The sequence below is a fragment of the Octopus bimaculoides genome, chromosome 5 (assembly GCF_046866305.1).
Source record: "Octopus bimaculoides isolate indiv1 chromosome 5, ASM4686630v1, whole genome shotgun sequence".
Lineage (NCBI taxonomy): Eukaryota > Metazoa > Mollusca > Cephalopoda > Octopoda > Octopodidae > Octopus > Octopus bimaculoides.
In genome coordinates this window covers 122,046,850-122,062,175 of record NC_142932.1, presented here as the reverse complement: position 1 = coordinate 122,062,175, position 15,326 = coordinate 122,046,850, and the positions used below count along the sequence as shown (strand labels likewise).

The following is a 15,326-nucleotide window of genomic DNA, read 5'->3' as shown; positions in this document are numbered from 1 at the left end:
AGATTTGAACACAAAACGGTCAGAACCGAAAGAAATATCGCACATTGCTCAGTGTTTACGATGCTGCACTCTGGTAATACTAAATCTTGTAAAACTAATGGTAATTACTAACACAGCTGTTCGCTTTGCAGCCGCGTGGTTTTGGGTTCAGTTCAACCGCGAGACACCTTGGGCAATATCTTCTACCATAACCAAGTATCCGTAGAGTATATACAGAAGAGTTTTAACACGAGAAGATGGAATGAACGGATTTTTGATAAACCTCGTTCATTCCATCTTCTCGTGTTAAAATTCTTATACATATATATATATATATATATATATATATATATATATATATATATATGTATGTAGATGTGTGTATGTGTGTGTGTGTGTGTGTGCGTGTGTGTGCGTGCGTATGTGTGAAGGCGCGTGGCTTAGTGGTTAGGGCATTCGGCTCACGATCATAAGGTCGTGAGTTCGATTCCCGGCGACACGTTGTGTCCTTGAGCAAGACACTTCATTTCACGTTGCTCCAGTACACTCAGCTGTCAAAAATGAGTAGTACTTGCATTTCAAAGGGCCAGCCTTGTCACACTCTGTGTCACGCTGATTCTCCCTGAGAATTACATTAAAGGTACACGTGTCTGTGGAGTGCTCAGCCACTTGCGCGTTAATCTCACGAGGAAGCTGTTCCATTGATCGTATCAGCTGGGACCCTCGTCGTCGTAACCGACGGAGCGCTCCTTATAGCTATATATATATATATATATATATATATATATATATATATATATATATATATATATATATATATATAGGGAAGTTATGAGCGGTATTGGTTTCAATGAGTCAATGAGACCCAAAGGTGTCAGGTAATGCTGAGTGAGTGCTATGGATAGACCATATTTAAGCTCCAGGTTCGGTGATCATGCGAATAAGGGGTCCAACGTAGGTCATATATCCGCAATGAGATAAAAAAACAAAGGCTCGTCTCCGATGAAGAGATATAATAATATCCTGGAAACAGCTGTAAGACCTTCTACTTATAAATGTTCCAAAATCTGCACAGCCATGTTTTTTTTTTATCTCATTACGAAAAATAAATCTTTATATATATATATATATATATATATATATATATATATATATATATATATATATATGTAAGTATATATATATATATATATATATATATATATATATATATATATATATATATATATATATATATATATGTATGTATATATATATATAAATGTATATATGACTCACTAGTCAAAAACAAAAGTGAGCACATCCCACACAAAGGTAAAAATAAAAATCTAGATGAATTCTGCAACCACATCGAGAACTTCCCTTACCACACCATGCATAAACAGAGAGTAAACTCAAACTTTAACACTACACAATGGGAGGAACTAATAGAACTCCAAAATGATGAAGATATTACGATTAAGGAAGCAGATAAAGGAAGTTCAGTAGTAATAATGGACACATTATACTATAGAAACCTAATAATCTCCATGCTGGATGACAACCAGAACTATGAAAAAGTCACAAACTACACACCACAAAAAATAATGAAAACCCTGTCCTCACTAATTAAAACACATGGAAATGAACTGACAACCAAGGAGACTGATTTTCTAACACACTTCAAATGCAAGCCCAGCCTTTTCTATGGTCTGCCAAAAATACACAAAAGCCAGATCATAAATGAAACCATCAAAAAATCACCAAAGACATACATACATACACCAAACCCGGGGGATCTAAAACTGCGACCCATCATAGCTGGCCCAGCCTGTGAAACACACAGACTAAGTCTATTTATGGACATCCTCCTAAAACCCTTCCTTAAACACATAAATAGCTATATCAGAGATGACTTGGATATGCTAAATCACCTCCCAAAGGAAGTAAAGGAAGAAACAATCATGGTCTCATTTGACGTGATTAATTTATACACCAGTATACCTCATAATTATGGACTTGAGGCAATTCAATTCTGGCTGGATCAATTCCCGAAAGAAATCCCAAACAGGATCAGTAAAGAATTCATTACTAAATCGGTTGAATTCATCTTACGAAACAACCACTTCATGTTTGACAATACTTTCTACCGACAAAAATCCGGAATTGCTATGGGTACTAGGGCAGCTCCAGTCATTGCGAACCTAACAATGGGTTACTTGGAAATAATAATATACCAGGAATCTTTATCCACCTTTGGAAACACCCTTTCCCAATACATAAAAGAAAATTGGAAAAGGTTCCTGGACGACTGTTTCATACTCTGGAATGAAAACACAGATGAACTCTTGAAATTCAAAAGTCTACTGAACAGTGTCAACCCAAACATACAGTTCACAATGGAGTACAACCAAAAGGAGCTCCCATTCTTGGATATACTAATTAAAAAAGTAAACCTAAAAATAGAAACGGACATATTTTACAAAACCACAGACGCCAAACAATATCTACTATTTGATTCATGCCACCCAAGACACACCAAGACAAACATCCCCTTCAACCTTGCAAGAAGAATATGCACAATAGTGTCAGAAGAAAATACTAGAGATTACAAGAACTCAAAAACACACTAATTGACAGACACTACCCAGTTCAACTCATAGAGGAAGGAATCAGACGTGCATCACAAATTAACATAGAAAACTTAGGAAAAGTTAAACACAGCAACACACATTCCCCGAAAATACTACCGTACATATCCACATACAACCCCAGAAACAAAGAAGCCTTCACCATCATCACCCAAAACATACCAATGCTACATAAGGACCCCAAATTGAAGGAAATTTTACACACACACAAAATCATCAAAAGCCACAAACAACCAAAATCACTGAAAAAGATCCTCACAAAGGCAAAATTACTTTCCGAAACAACAGATGCGAAAGTAAACAAATGTGGTCGACCAAATTGTGCAACATGCCCAAACATTCTAGAAGGTTCAGAATTCCTCTTCAAAGAGGGACACAAATTCAAAGTTAAATCTAACTTTACTTGTGCCTCAGAAAATCTTATTTATGTAATAAGATGTTCGGGCTGCCACGAGAACTACATAGGGTCTACAGGGTTATCGCTCAGACGTAGATGCACTCTGCACCGCCAGCAGATTGCACACCCAGAATACCGAATGATACCTTTTAGTGATCATATTGAAAAATGCGCAAAACAAATGCTACCACAATTTATAATCTTTCCTTTTTATCAATGTGCCATTAAAACACCAACACAGATTAGATTAAATAAGGAAACCTTTTTCATTCAAAAATACAAACCCAAACTTAACCATTGCTAACACATTTAAATAAGGAAATTCATCACCCCACTGGGGAAAAAAAGGGGGAAAAAATATAGAACAAAACCATGGTAAATTAATCAAATTCTACCACCTCCTAGATTTCGATTATCTCCCCTATACCGGAAGAAATCCCTAATTACCTCCCCCTATCTAGAACTCTTCTTTCTCAGACTGGAACGAACACGACACAATGAAGTAGAGAAATTTGAAAAGACAACACGAAACCGGTTATTTCTCAAAATACAATGTTTATATACCAAAAAGATTTTATAACATTTTTATAACATTTTTCTTACATTTTTCTGACATAATTTAAATATATACTTTAACCATGTAACACAAGCCTTCTGTAGTTTTTTCACTCTTATTATCTTATATATATATATATATATATATATATATATATATATATATATATATATATATATATATATATATATGTATGTATATATATGTGTGTGTATATATATATATATATATATATATATATATATATATATATATATATATATATATATATATATATATATATATATATACATATATATATATAAGTGGCAGATAGTTGTGTGTTATGTGTGAAGGACAATTAAAATATTCTTTTTAGACAGGCTCTTTAATGACTTTGGTGTTAGAACTTGCGTCCCAACCTCTTACTAATAATGAAGACAAATAAAGTCTCATATTACTGGACTGTGTCCCAGTTTCAACACTCAGTTGTAGCGTTACAGCTATTTCATTTCACCATTTCACCACTAACATGTGCATCAAAAGCATATATTATTACACAGTCTCATTTTCCTGTCCTATAAATCTAACGCTGTCAATCTGACCTCTTCTGAAATATGAGAAGTTGCCCTTCTAAATCGATAATAATGTTCGAATAGTTTATTATCTTATTATCCTAACTTAAATGAAAAGCTACATTTCAAGTTTTACAACAGTGAGAGAATGGAATTCTCTTGATTGGTTAATGATCTCTCTGGTTGTAATTCGGGATCGGTTAGCTTCGCCATGGTCTTTATTTAATTATTTATTGTTTAGAGAGATGGAATTGTGTTTCTCAACACCAAATAGAAGAAACAGAGGGATTCTGATGGAGATAAAAGAATTGGGTGAGGAGGGGTGGTGTTATATGTTTTGTAGACAAAGTGTTAAATAATAGATGTGTGTGTGTGTATACATATGTATACATACATATATGTTTATATATATATTTGGATATATATATATATATATATATATATATATATATATATATATATATATATGTATATATATATATATATATGTATATATATATATATATATATATATATATATATATATATATATATATATATATATATACATATATATACTAGCTGGGCCCCGTGCCGTCAAAAATGAAGCCTGTTGTAGTATTCTTTATATAAATAAGGTACAAAACCAAGATTTTGGTTTATTAATTCTTTTATTACTAAATGTTTTGTGAAAAATCTATCCGCAACTAACATTCTTTGACTGCTTGTTTCCTTCAAAAGAAATTTCAAGTTTTCCTTCCTTCCTGTCCGACTTAAGGCCACATAAATCTGGCCGTGACTAAATATAAGAGCTGGTAAGGAAATACCAAATACACAGAGTTGAAACGCTGTTTGATTTTTTATTTCAGCGTTGAATGTTAATCATCACACATCTATTGCGCCCGCACACGCAAAAACGCACATTCACATACCCCCTTTTACATACACTCACATATATTCGCACAGATTTGAAACGCTGTTTGATTTATTTTTTCAGCGAACAATTTTCATCATCCCACTACTAAGTATGACATCACCCCTTCTTTCCTTATTCATCTATCACCTCTTCCTTTCTCATTCATAAACACAAGAGTATTATTATAATAGATTACCTCGGTAACCATAGGAGCTATGAAAAAATACAAAGCCCAGTAAAACCACCGGATCATTCTACACATCTGTGTAATTTTTCGCAAAATTCCACCCAGCCGTTTGACCGTGAATCCCAAGACAAGAAACAATCGCCTATGTCGAATTTATATGCATATATATATATATATATATATATATATATATGTGTGTGTGTGTGTGTGTGTGTGTGTGTGTGTGTGTGTGTGTGTGTGTGTGTATGTGTGTGTAAAAACCAATCAAAAGGACAACGTGAATCACGTAGGTAAAGTAAATTTTAGAGGTAATATTTGATAATTGCAAGCACCTGTATATGCCAGATAGTGGCCGAGGTGAAAGAATAAATTAAAAACGTAAAATTAAAACAGAACACAAAGGATTCCGCGGTACACGTGTTTCAAGCTTTATATACAAACAGTCGTTGCATCAATATATGGGTATATAATTGATAGACAGGATGGTATAAAGCTATCTTCAGTCGTAAATATATTCTTTCCCAAGTATCATATCCCAAAGAAGAAGTCACCAAGAAAAAAGTAAAAGAGAGAGAAACATGAGAGAGGAAGAGGGGGAGTCCACTTGGTATTATCCATTGTAATATCCATTGTAATATCCATTGTAATATCCATTGTAATATGTTTATCCTTTAAGTTGATACATTTACATGAACTTTTATGTAAATGTATCAACTTAAACTGGTTGATACTTTTATGATCTTGTAGGACATTCGAGCTTGATGGGAAGGCAGGAGGAAGGGATATTCGATCCAAAGATTTTATCTGAATGTTTGTAATAGAGTGAACAACCCCATTAAAGGTATTGTATCTAAGGTTTCTGGTGGTGATATTAAACCGGGTCACGGATTAAGTCTACTGTCTATCAGAATCACGGTGAGATTTGAACTCAGAACGCGGAGAATCCCAACAAATGCTGTTCTAAACGTTCCGTCATTCAATCGCCCTTGACAAATACTTTATTTACCGACTTCAAAAAGATGAAAAGTAAAAATATATTGGGATTCAAGGACGTTAAAACACCAGAGAGGTTTACCATTGCCTGAACTTTGCGTTCTTATAGATGCAAAGCTAACAAAGCTGATGAAACCTTTATCAATTTTGCACGTTACTTAGTTTTTATTGTTTGAACCAACGTGGGAATTCAATGTATACTTCTTCGTGGCACTCCGTCGGTTACGACGACGATGGTTCCAGTTGATCTGATCAACCGAACAGCCTGCTCGTGAAATTAACGTGCAAGTGGCTGAGCACTCCACAGACACCTATACCCTTAACGTAGTTCTCGGGGAGATTCAGCGTGACACAGAGTGTGACAAGGCTGGCCCCTTTGAATTACAGGTACAACAGAAACAGGAAGAAAGAGTGAGAGGAAGTTGTAGTGAGAAAGTACAGTAGGGTTCGCCACCACGCTTTGCCAGAGCCTCATAGAGCTTTAGGTGTTTTTGCTCAATAAACACGCGCAACAATCGATCTGGGAATCGAAACTGCAAACCTACGACCGCGAGTCCGCTGCCCTAACCATTGGGCCATTGCGCCTCCACAATGTATGCTTATAAATAGATTGAATGAATGGTTTGGAACGTTTTTGTAGTGAAACATATCTCTGAATAGGTGATGAATTTTATTGATTTCAGACAGAAAATATTGTAGTAGAAATAATATTCAAGCGCTTCCCAATGGCTTTTAGCGAACAATAGTGTCATATCGTTAGGTTTTCCAGCTTGTTGAATGTATTTCTCATTGTGCGTCTAATAAGAGATTGTCTGTGCAACTGAGGGCATATCAAATATCTCAATAAGTACCGTTTTTTCAATGAAGTTCCCGACGTGGCTGTATGTTAAGAACCTTGCTTCCCGACCACATGGTTCGGGTTCCGTTCCACAGCATGGTACCTTGGGCTTGTGCCTTCTACCATAGCCTTGGACCAACCAGAGCCTTGCACGGAAACTGAAAGAAGACCGTCACCCATTGTATATATATATATATATATATATATATATATATATATATATATATATATATATATATATATATATATATATATATATACACGTGTGTGTGTGTGTGTGTGTGTATTTCTGTGTGTGTGTATTTCTGTGTGTGTGTATTTCTGTGTGTCCAACCACCACCACTTGACGTCTGATATTTGTGTGTTTTCGTTCCCGTAACTTAGCAATTCGGCTAAAAAAAGACTGATAAAATAAGTGTCAAGCTTAGGAAAGCTAAGTGCTGTGGTTGATTCATTCGACTAAAAATTCTTCAAGGCAGTGCCCCAGCATGGCCGGAGTCTAATGACTGAAACAAGTAACAGAAAGTATCTCAAGGAAAGATAGATACCCATACACGTATGATAAGTTTGGCAAAAATCAGGGCTAAATACCACCCCCTGTACTTCAATAGTACTTTATTTTATCGACTCCAGAATTATGAAAGCAAAGTTGTGTCTGGAATCCAAATTTCAAACCCCATCGAGATCATTTTTATGAAGTCGATAAATTAAGTACCACTTGCGTATTGGAGTCGATCTAATCGACTGACCCCTCCCCAAAAAAGATAAAAGGAAGAACCATTTAACTATTGGAGTCGATATGCAGACATTTTACCAAAAGTATGGATTATTTCACCAAACACTATACGAGATGTATATGAAAAGTCTTGAGCCTCAAAAAACATGGTACAAGACGTCTGATGAAGGTACAAGACTTCAAAGCTCAAAGGCCTTGAAGGCTCAGAACTTTTTATACACCACTCGGATCAGTTTACGATTAACGATACCAAACTGTATCTATCCATTCATCCATCCGTCCGTCTGTCCGTCCGTCCGTCACTCCGTCTGTTCGTTCAGCCATCTGTCCGTTCGTCCGTCTGCTCATCTCTTCAATTCCATACAGATAACGGGATTATGAACAGTCGTGACGGCGCGTGGTTTCGTAGTTAGAGCATTCGGCTCATGGTTGTAAGATCGTGAGTTCGATTCCCGGCGTCGCGTTGTGTCCTTGAGCAAGACACTTTATTTGACGTTGCTCCAATCCAATCAACTGGCAAAAATGAGTTGTACCTGAAATTCAAAGGGCCAACCTTGTCACATCACTTGCCATGCTGAATCTCCCTGAGAATCTATGTTAAGGGCACACGTGTTCGTAGAGTGCTCAGCCACTTGCACTTCAATTTCACGAGCAAGCGTCGCGTTGATCGGATCAACTGAAACGATTGTACTCGTTGCCGACGGAGAGCTTTTCAGTTTGGCAGACATTGTTTATAAACTTGAGTCTTTACCAAAAGATGCTTTTCCAAGTCGTACAATGTAAGAGAGTCAAGTCTAGAAACAGGGTGGTTGCCAAGTAAACTTCTTAACTACAGGGTCACATTTATTTCCTTTGTTGACTTAACTCCCAATCAACAACTGAGTAGTAACTCAATACGAAGTCAATAATATAAGTGTTTATGTCACAGCAGAACCAAAGCTATAAACAGGCAGACAGTACTGATGTAAGATTGCATTGTAAAACACTCAGGCAAGTTTTCTCTTGCAAAATATATCTTCCAATGCAAACCACCTTTCCTCAACAAACAGCAAAAATCAATATCTCCTCTATTGTTAACATTCAATAATAAGTAGGATAGATATTTATTTATTTATTTATCTCCTATATTCATTTATTTATCTATTCACCTGTCCTAATTCCCCATGGAGAGAAAAAAAACTTGTTTATGAAAATTATAAACGTTAATGGATTTTTTTTTCTAAAATATACTTCATCATATTTCTTTGATATTTTGTTTGTTTTGTTTTCTTTGTATTTTATTTGGATCTTTGTTTGGTTGCTGGGCTGGGTGGTTGGTGATTTTTGTTGAAAAAAACAAAACGGTTCTGGAAAAACCGGGATGGATGGAGTGGGGAGGGCTGTGCCGGGAAAGCGAATTTGTGGTGAGCTGTGGATGTGTATGATCCCCTTTCGGTTCCTGTTTGACAAAAATAAATAAATAAATAAATAAATAAAAAAATAAATCATTTCACCTAAATCATAACATTAACGCAGAGTGCAGTGTATGGTGGAATCATTTGGGGTTGTACAAAATCCCGCGCGGTAATTTATACCTTTTTCATATATCGATTTAAAATCCCAATATTAAAGAACTGAGGGCGGTAAAATTACCGTATTTCCTGGTTCCCTTAAAATAAAGACACAGGCGTGGCTGTGTAGTAAAATGTTTCGTTCTGAACCCCATGGTTCCGGGTTTAGTCCAATGCGTAGTTCCTTTGGCAAGTGTCTTCTACTACAACAACAGACCGATCAAAGCCTTGTGAGTGGATTTGGTAGACGGAAACTGAAAGAAGCCCGTCATGTGTATGTATGTATGTATGTATTGGTGTGTGTGTGTGTGTGTGTGTGTGTGTGTGTGTGTGTGCGCCACAACCGCTTTACAGCTAGTATTTGAGTGTTTACCACCCCGTTACTCAGCGGTTTGGCAAAAGATACAAAATAAGTAACTAAGCCTAAAAACTAATAAGTACAAAGTCGATTCGATCGTCTAAAATTCTTCAAGGTGGTGCCCCAGCATGGCCTCAATTTAATGAATGAAACAAGTAAAAGGTGAAAGAGAAATTTCGAAACTTTACTTAAAGGACGATGCCTACAATTTATTCATATGTCAATTTTAATCTCAGGGAAGGGTTCACAAGGAATGTAAATTGGAGCCCCACGGACTCCTTTCGACTTTTTCTATCTAAAGGGCTTTTTTAATCAAATATTTTCACACTATTATTTAAGTTTCATCGGCTTCGATATCCACTATTTTTTTTTTTAAGGAATTACTATTTTTCGAAACTTCCAAGTGATAATTACGATACGTGTTTACTTGTTCGAAGTCGGAGTGTTCGCGACTCAGGAAAATATCGTATTTTATCTCTATCCCCAAATGAATATCTTTGTATCTCAGAGATCACTTACGGATAGTGAAGTGTGTGCATTTGTTCTAAATGTGAGTATCTGTTCTGAATTAGAAACTAAGGCTGAGTTTACCATTTATTCTTCCAGGGTCGATAAAATAAGTACCAAGTACTGTGGTTGATATAATGGATTGTCCACTTTAATTTCTAGTCTTGTGTTTGTATAAGAAATTATAATGAGTTCGCGAAGTGAAAGGAACAGATTGATGTGCGTTATGGAGAGAGGTTACTTTTGGGAAAATATTTACACTCAATTCTCCGTTTGGTGATAAAATAAATACAATATTAGAAATAACCGCTCGAGGTGTAGCACAGAAGTTAAACGTTACCTCATTTTTGTGTAGTTTCAGATCACCATCAGTGACCTTTCCATCTGTTTTTTTTTTATGTGGAGGTGACCTTAACCTATACTATAAATTGTAGTTTTTTAAGACAACAAGCTGAAATTTAAAAGATCATGCTGCTCTTCTCGCAAGCTGAGCGACCATATTGAGGCTCTCTTTCTCTCGACAAACTACCTTTCTTTGACGCTGCAGGAGAATTATAATGGCAGTTGTAACTTCTAAGATATTTTGCAAAGAAAATTGTTCAAACATAACCTCTGAAGTGCATTGGTAACACAGACTTTCCGAGAGAAAAATACATGATATGTTTACGACACACAATAAGGGAAACAAAAACTATCAAGTTCGTGATAAAAGGGAAGAAGCCACATCATTTTAGGTATCTTAAAATATACCATCTTTGTACTTTGTGCTCTCCACGGAAAGAACAATACCATTTACAGTGGAAATCTCCGCGTAGACTGGCAAGGGTTTTGCCATAAAAACAATACGAAAGCTAGCAAAAAACAAAAGAAGGCAACACATTTTGATATTGTATCGAATCATTAATTTTATATTTTTAAAATGTTATTTGTACTGGTTTGGACTTGGAGAAGAGATAGGAGACTGTGTCCATGGCTTTCACAGATCATTTGAAAGCCGTGAGAACGTAGAGGCTAAGTTACTTTCACAAAACTGCAAATGGATGACTGTAGGAAAAACATGTGCAGGGAATTTCAGAGGTTTACGAGGTTACGGGATGTACATAATATGGGTGACGAGTGCAACAGACACAAGTGTATCAGGAATTCCGAGTTGAGGGTAGTGTGAGGCTTAGAGGACAAGAGGCCAGTGTAATAGACATTGAAAAACCAGAGACAGTAAATGTGTAGAAACTTGTTAGGATGTATTAGTGAGTGATTCCTGACAATCAGCAAGTAGGATTTTTTATGGTGTGGTGAGAAAATGCTAAGCACTCACCAGCAGCAATAGAGACAGAAGCGGCGATTACAGCACACTCCGATTGTATAGTGCCGATGGAATTCCAACCACGTTTCAAGGTTCGCTACCTCAACAGGTCCTTTATAGGATCCAGTGGCTAAAGATATCATCAAGAGGAACCACCTCCGGTTTCGGCCCCTAGTCCTTTACCGTTTCTACGTAGTGTTGAGTGCGTTTTTCTTTCTTCTTTTTCTCTTTTCTTGGCTGTTCCGATTCAACTGTGGAATGACCCTCGCTATGGTTTCTGTCCAGGAGGTTCTGGCCACACGTCTTCTGGTTTTTCAACCCGCCCTGTTGAATCACTTTCTTCTGACACACCTTCCCTTGTTGAATTCTATGCCCGATGTAACAAGAAAACACCTTTCCGTAGCAGCTGAATTCCTCATCTACCTTTCCTTTACCGCTTCCTTTTCTCGTTGTCCATTTCCGGTCCGGCTCCATACCTTTTTCTGTTCCTGCTCGATCCTTTATTCTACCCCCATGATCCCGGATCATGGGGGTATGGTTCATCATGGTTATTTTGGGAACATTACTCAACTGCAGATATTTCCAGAACTTTCTAGAAACTTAATAACTGCAGTGAAGTTTTGCAGTGAAGTTTTGGCTATGTTGAACATTCATCAGGGGACATCCTAATGATAGTGATGGCAAGTGATTTAATAACTATGGCATTTGGTCCACGGGTATAAGGTCGTGAGTTCGATTCTCGGCGGTGCGTTGTGTCGTGAAGCGAAACGTTTTATTTCACGTTGTCCCAGTTCATATATATATATATATATATATATATATATACAACCACGCATGCACACACATACATTTGCACTCACCCACACACACACACACGAGCTTCAGTATACAGTAGTTAACATTTCCCTTCCATTACTTTTTCAGAGCTGTCACTTACATCACAACCTCTCCATGGTATTATTAAACCCACGCTCCCAGCGCCATCAGCACCCCTACCTCTCTGTTGGCTTCCATTTCTCAGGCATACCTTGCTAGCAGGTCTACTGCTCTATCGTTCATACTGCTGGACATGAGTAATATGAACGATCATCCAAGTATACTTGGATAATTGAACGGGATTTCTGTTATACTGTGCTATCTTTAAGCAATGAATAGTCTCTCATCGTTCAATAATGATATTTTCTATGATATATCCAGCAAACAATACAAGCAATATATATATTCAACTGGGAAACACCATCGTATTTAGTTTAAGAATGCAGTCTGTCTAATTTTAACCTTCCTCCTGTTGATTTAAATTGTACAAATCATATTAATTCTGATTTGAGCGAATCAATTGGACCCATCTTCTAATTTTTATTTTTTATTATTCTCATTCCACTTTTTTGCTTAACTTTCTCTCGTCCATTCTAGTTTTCTCTCAAAGAGGATCTCATTTCTCGCTTTTTTCTACGCAAAGACGAACAATCTTGTATATTTGAGTCTAGAAGATTGTTTCTAAACACATGGTATACTACACCAGCTTTTCCAGCCATCGTGTTTTCACAGCATGAAACTAATAGTAGCTCGAACTTAAATCCTGTCTATATTAAATATCTCTAACTGGATGAGGTACTTTTATTGCTGTATATATATATATATATATATATATATATATATATATATATATATATATATATATATATATATATATATATATATATATATATATATTTATATTTATATATATTATATATCATTCACATACATAAATATATACGAGTATATATATATATATATATATATATATATATATACATATATATATATGTATATATGTATATATATATATATATATATATACATATATATCTGCATAGATGCATATATGTATATATACATGTGTATATATATATATATATATATATATATATATACATGTATATATATATATATATATATATATATATATATATATATATATATATATATATATATATATATATATACATGTATGTGTGTGTGTGTAAGTTTGTATGTGTATATGTGTGTACGCAAAAATGTTCACAAGAAAACAATAAGGATTGTATAAATTTATGTTTATATCAAACTTTGAATATATGAAAATTTTAAAGGAACTTGTCAATCACACGCGCTCACACACTCACACACTCACACACACACAGACACATTCTCTGTCTGTCTGCCTCTCTCTCTCTCTCTCTCTCTCTCTCTCTCTCTCTCTAAGCTAAAAGTGACTGGACACTAGAGAATAAACTGAATCGTTTACCAGACTTGTCGCATTCGAAGTTACTTTCCTGCTCTGTCAGCACTGTTTAAGATTTATAAAGAATTAATATTCATATAAATTTTAATTAATCGTAATTAATAATAAATGTGTGCTTCTGACTGCAAACGATCGTATGGCGATTACTGAGTGTGATTTGATTGTTACAGGTGGAAGTCTCTTCCATTATTTATGTCATTATCTATTCATAAAAATTTAATTGCTATGACGCAAAACATGAAATCAAGCTTATAAACTGCCATAAGGACTATTAAACAACATGCTCCTTCTTTGTTATAGATTATACGCCATTTCTTTTGAGCTATAAATATAACATATCGTTAAAAACTACCGATGTGGAAAAGGGCTCGGATGTGTTACCTTAATTTCCACAACTGTGTTAAGTATGTGGCTTCCTGGACAGATTTACTTTTTACTACATCTCGAATCCACAGTAAACTTATGCAAATTTGAAAAACAAATCTCAGACTAAAGTTTAATTATAATTTACGAATAACTATAAGTAACGTGGTTCTATTATGCATGTTTGTTATCCTTATTTGGTAATTTCTTTTTGAATGCAATTTTCTTCATGTGTATATCTTTTTGATGTGTAAAATCGATGCCTGTGCATCAACACAGAAAGTAAAAACACATAAAAGACGGAACAAACGAAACCTTAGCACATATATATATATATATATATATATATATATATAAATTATATTATATCATATTATATTAACGACTAAAATCGTTTGACAGCCATGCAAAAACATGCGTACAGTTCAATGAATGAAACTCTGAAAAAGTGAATAAACTAATAAAGAGTTTTGATATAAATAATTAAATAATTATCGATTTTAAATCAAAAGAAAGCAAAAATGTATCCTTTCATTTTCTTTTTCTTTTTATTACGGCTTGGTCTGATAGTAAAGACAGAAGCCATAACATTTTTACAAGGATTAAAGTTTGGTGGAAAATAGAAACCGCAATTTCAGGACCTTTCAACTATTGGCGTTCAGCCTGAGATTTTGGAAAAGATGCCAGTGGACTACATCAACCCCTGTGACCAACTGGTATTTATTTTATCGACCTCGGAAGAATGAGTGGCAAAGGTATCAGTCAGAGGGGTTTAATACCTCTAGGGGATAATTAAATCCAGAGTCGCTCCTGGCTATTAGCTGGGTAGGTACAGTCTTTTGTAAGGTTGTATGCTAGCAGGTAGTTCGGTTGTAAAATGCAATACACACGTGCGGAAAAATGTGCTTAATTAAACTAGGAAACCCACACCTAAATAATACTCATCCTATCCTAATTACCCAACGAAACTAACCAATCTACCATAAGCAAACCTCTACCCAGCGAATTTACCAGCGCAAGAACAAAAATTTAATGTAAGAATTACCACTTTTGTTTCCATTACCATCACATGTCTATCAATTATTTTCGCATCCTAACCGATGCATCTATCTATATTCGCATTCTGAAGAGATTTACTTAAACCAGTAAATTGAAACGATCGTAAATGATATCTTCATCCCAGCTTCTTCCTTCTTTGTTATCTAATTAATTAA

At 35.3% G+C, this 15,326-nt stretch overlaps 1 long non-coding RNA gene across 1 annotated transcript in view; it reads left to right on the top strand.

Moving 5' to 3' along the window:
• LOC149135844 (uncharacterized) overlaps positions 1-15,326 on the top strand; it is a 303,123-nt gene that overhangs the window by 234,256 nt on the left and 53,541 nt on the right. The gene's annotated exons all lie outside the window — the stretch shown is intronic.